The sequence below is a fragment of the Equus asinus genome, chromosome 4, assembly GCF_041296235.1.
Source record: "Equus asinus isolate D_3611 breed Donkey chromosome 4, EquAss-T2T_v2, whole genome shotgun sequence".
Taxonomy (NCBI): Eukaryota; Metazoa; Chordata; class Mammalia; order Perissodactyla; family Equidae; genus Equus; species Equus asinus.
Window position 1 is genome coordinate 130,280,247 of NC_091793.1, and position 4,941 is coordinate 130,285,187.

At 39.5% G+C, this 4,941-nt stretch overlaps 1 pseudogene; it reads right to left on the reverse strand.

Annotated features, from left to right (window-relative positions):
* Positions 1–246: 246 nt before the first annotated feature.
* On the reverse strand, positions 247–1,646 carry LOC106828786 (3-ketoacyl-CoA thiolase, mitochondrial pseudogene; annotated as a pseudogene).
* Positions 1,647–4,941: the final 3,295 nt, after the last annotated feature.

The following is a 4,941-nucleotide window of genomic DNA, read 5'->3' on the forward strand; positions in this document are numbered from 1 at the left end:
GAGAATTCCTTGTGACGTACTTATTCATTGATGCATTCATTTATTTATTTTTAGAAATTAAGGCAACATTTATTCAATTTCCTTGTAATCATTATCTAAAGCATGGGTGGCGGTTATTAGGAAGGTATGATTTCTTTTAAGGCCTTCTATAATTAAATTTTAGTTCAGAAACACAACATATTTGACTGGCACAAATTTGAGAGAACTTATTTCTGGCCCAAGCTCTTTTTCATGATAAATACATCTTTACTTCACCACCCCTTGATCAAACTTAATCACTGTTTCCGTGGCAGAGCATGGCCAGTTTTGACAGCTGCTCTGAAGGTCACCTGTTTTACGGTGGCCTGGCCAAGAAAAATAACAGTGGGCCATAGTAGGCTCTTTGATGTCCTCATCCTGTGCTCTGAATGATGAGTGTGTACCTTGGTCACCTCCAATGCAAGCTGATGCAACAACTTGTTTTCCATCTTGACACCTTAATTCATGACCAGATATGCAGTAATTCTTGATCCAGATCTTCCCAATGGCTGATCCGAAGCAATGGTTTTTCATTCACATTGGATTTACTTGGGTCGAGATCCGGCTCTTCTCAACTGCCAAGTACTAGAGAGCAAAAGCTTCATTTGCCTCTACCATATCCACTTCCTTAAGATTCAGTCTTGGGGCCAGTCCCATGGCCTAGTGGTTAAGCTTGATGTCCTCCACTTCAGCAGCCCGGGTTTGCTTCCTGGGCACATATCTACACCACTTGTTGGTGGCCATGCTGTGGCGGTGACCCACATACAAAGTAGAGGAAGACTGGCAGAACAGATGTTAGCTCCAGGCAAATCTTATTCAGCAAAAAAAAAAAAGAAAGAACAAGAAGAAAACTCAGTCTTATTTTCTATAGTGCTCCATTGATAGCAGGGACAAGACAGATATCCATCATAGAAGGATCACATTCAGATACAAAATAGCCCACAATTCTTGTCAGTGGTGTGAAGTTATGTTTTTTACCAGCATCCTCACTAGCTATGAAAGCATCAGATACTCCCAATATACTCCTTGCAGCGACAGTCCCTTTTATCTTGAATATTGGCCAAAGTTTATTTAACTGCTCCAGGCTTGCTCAGGGCCAAGCAAGCTCACCTACTTGCATTGGCTGTTTTCCTTTCCTTGTCTTCACTTTGATTGGTACCATCTTATTTTTGAAGTAACCAGCATCATTAGCAGCTTTCCGCCTCTGCTGTGACCACAGGGTGTATTCATTACATCCTTGTCTGCTTATTTTATGTTTTGCAAAATTCTCTGCAGTAATTCCCACGGTGAGTTGGGAATCTGCTAACGCTGCTCCCGAAGAATCTTCCAGCTTGAGATCTGATCCAAACATGGTTCTAACACACTAGTTTCTGGCTCAGCAGGGAGCCTGGCTCAAACTTTCTGCTCCACACAAGATGACTTCAGCATTTTTAACACAAATTTCCTGACATCCATTCACTATGGACTAGAAACGAGAACCACAAAGCCTATTAAGAGTGAGCGCTGAGGTTTCTTGGGACTCCCACATGCAAACCAACATGCCTTGCCAAGTATGCAGCGTCTGAAGAACTATTTGCCAGTTTATTAAAAAGGTACAACTCAAGAACAGACAACTGGAAGAGGTGCATAGGGCCAGGCAGGGGGAGGTGGTGTGTGGAGCATCCACGCTCTTCTGGGCATGACGCTGTCCCAGCACTTCCATTTGTTCACCAACCTGATTTGTTCCCATTTGTTTACTCTTCCTTCGTAACAGAAAGACTTGCAAAACTATGGAATTAGTCTTTAATAGTAGAATTTTTGTTAATCAATTTCTGGAGGGGATAGTAACATTTGAAGCAATGGCCAGTTGTAGGCAGAGGTTTTAATATGCCTCTAAAAACTTGGCAAATATAAGGTCAGTCTCTCCTGCCCTCTTATTATTTGCACTTGAGATTTTTCTCTGTATTTAGTTTCCAAGTTAGAAGAATTCTGAATTAGAGGAACTGAAGACACATGTTTAAAACATTCTGAGATCAAACTACAATTTTCAGTGCCATCACTGTCGTATTAAAAAAGTTGTATATTTTATGAACTCATAATACTTCTATAGTATGAGCCATCTTCTCTTACTTGATCAGGATAATTATTTGCTTAGTTAATTGAAAAAGCAGATTAAAGCAGGAACCATAAACAAACCAAAAAAAATTACACATACCTTAAAAACTTAATTTTAAGCTAAACATGCAGGAACCTTATGACGTAAGGGCAAAGCCTTCTCTTTGAGACTTAGTTTGCTGATGTGTGTTCCACCTTTTTACGTGAAAGACATCGTGGGGCCTCATCTACAATTCCCAGCAATGGTTTCATTAAGTGAAGCAAGAAGTGCAGAGGGAGTGCAGCAGAAGAGAGAGGCACTGACTAGCCATGGTAGTCCAGTTGGTACATTTTCAAAAGGGAATTGAAACCTTCAGTTAATCTCAAAGATTATTTATGTGAAGATATATTAAGAGAGCTTCTGTATGTTCAGTAAATGAAGACACAGTCCACTTAATTAATAAGGCTTTTATATATTATCTGAAAGAGTTTATAACGATTTTAAGGAATTTTTAAGGCCTTACACCATAAATCTTAATGCCTATTCGTTAGATAGCTGTTTTTCGGGGTTTTTTTTTTCCCATATATATCCTATCCTTACTTAAGACACTACTGCAAAGTAGTTTGGGAAATTAGGAAGCAGAATTCTCAAGAGCAGATCCATTTAGTTAGCTAAAATGTGTTTATAACTAATATTTAAAAAAATATATACTTGTAGAAACTAAATTTTTAGACAATAATGTTTATCTATTATATATATGTATATTTTCCCCCACATACACCAATGATATATTGACACTGATCGTTCTTATTAGCTATGCTGTCAGTCAAAACAGATATGACTGCTGTCTAATGGCATTTGGCAGAAGTAAACTGAGATTAGAGGCTAGAGAGATGGGTTCAGGCCTCCTAGTCAATCTTTGCAGCTTTCAGTTCCACCCAATCAGCGACACCTGCATGTGGTAATCATTCTCCTTGGTTACAAGCACTGGCAGAAACTACGGACCTGTTTTTCATTCTAAAGCAAAAAGAGCTAAATATAAATTTGAAAATCCTCTTCATAGTAAAATTTTCATCTTCTTTTAAGGGGAAAAAAAGGAAGAAACAACAGAGCTGTTTTATTCACATTTTCAGTTATTTGATAGGACGGTGGATTAAGCTAAAACATACCGATGAGGGATGAGCGTGGTGGGGGTGTTATCCTCTGGGTCCATGATAAGAATTCCAACTGCAGGACAGGATCCAGCGTGGGCTTTAAGCTGCTGTGCTGGTACCCACTACACCAGTCGCCTTTTTAGTTACTTGTTAGAGCTGTGTGAACCTTTCATCTTCTGAAACTTGCCAACCTCAGGAATATTTTATGAGTTACCAGCTTTGCAACTTTTGTGGAATACATTCAAACATCACTTTTACAGGCAGCAGGACTACAAATGTTTCTCCAAAGATTAAGAAAAAAAATCTATAAAAAGGAAACTATGGAAAGAAATCTAGTGGCATTTTCCTGTGGTTTCCCAGCGAACCCTCCTTGTTTTCTGTAACTTGAATGAGTTAGGGGTCAGCAGACCATCCTCCGGAGGTTGTCATTCTCAGATCTCTCTCCAGAGCAGCAAAAACCCTATAGGTAATAAGCTTCTTCCATTTTTTTCTTCAGGCATTTAACTGCCATTCTTGGGTAAAATAAGATATTATTTAACAATTTAGTATATCTATCTTCCCTATTTTCCAACTAATTATCCCTACTTAATCTTTTAACATATTCTCATCTCTCCAAATGTACTATTTATTTAATAGATGACAAAGTATGCCAAAGTTTTTTAATAAACTTTCAAAGATCATGGAAAAAATACACTATTCTTTTTCCAAATGTCCACAGTACTACATTGTTTTGTTTTTTTTTTTTAAAGATTGGCACCTGAGCTAACATCTGTTGCCAATCTGCTTTTTTTTTCTTCTTCTTCTTCTCCCCAAAGCCCCCCAGTACATAGCTGTATATTCCAGTTGTAGGTCCTTCTGGTTGTGCTATGTGGGACACCACGTCAGCATGGCCTGATGAGTGGCATGAGGTCCACACCCAGGATCCCAACCGGTGGAGCCCTGGGCCACCTAAAAGAAGCGCACGAACTTAACACTTAACCAGCCCCAGTATGTTGTTATTTTTAACCAAAAATAACACCTGTGGAATCCTAGAAGGCATTAGGGACAGCCAGATGTTAGATCTAAGGAATAGAACAAGCCTACTTTTAGATCTTGAATTAAACTGTTCCGAAAATCTGACCTGTATAACTAGTTCAGTGAGAAAGATTGAAACCGATTTTGGGAGCAGACCTACACAATTGGACTTGCTTATGAAGAAAACTAATAATTATAGAACAGCCAGTACATTTCGGGGTTTTGCTGTCATAGATATTTTTATTTGCTACTTTACCTCCATTCTCCCTCAGGACATTATTTGAGGGCAGTGTAGGAAATCTCCACGGGAATTTGCTCCTGGATTCTTCCAGAGAAGAGGTATGCACGCCCCAAGCCAAACAGCATATTGAACCGTGAATGTCCAGAGCCTGTCTATTCGGAATGAATCTCAGAAATTTCGAGTATCTATATGAGATCTTTCTTTTTCCTCCTCAGCTAGGAATTTAGGAGATGCAGCCATCTTGCTGTCAGGAAGAGAGTCTGTGGGTAATTGTTCCAATTTACTGGAAACAAAGTCAAGATAAGGTCAGAGAGAAACCAAGAGCTGGAGATGGGTTAAGCCAATGCATCAAGCCCAACCAGAAGTCACTCCTATCCGTGGCCTTAACTAATCAGGCACTGGCCACGAAAGCCACTGCACGGCTGACTGAATCATACTGG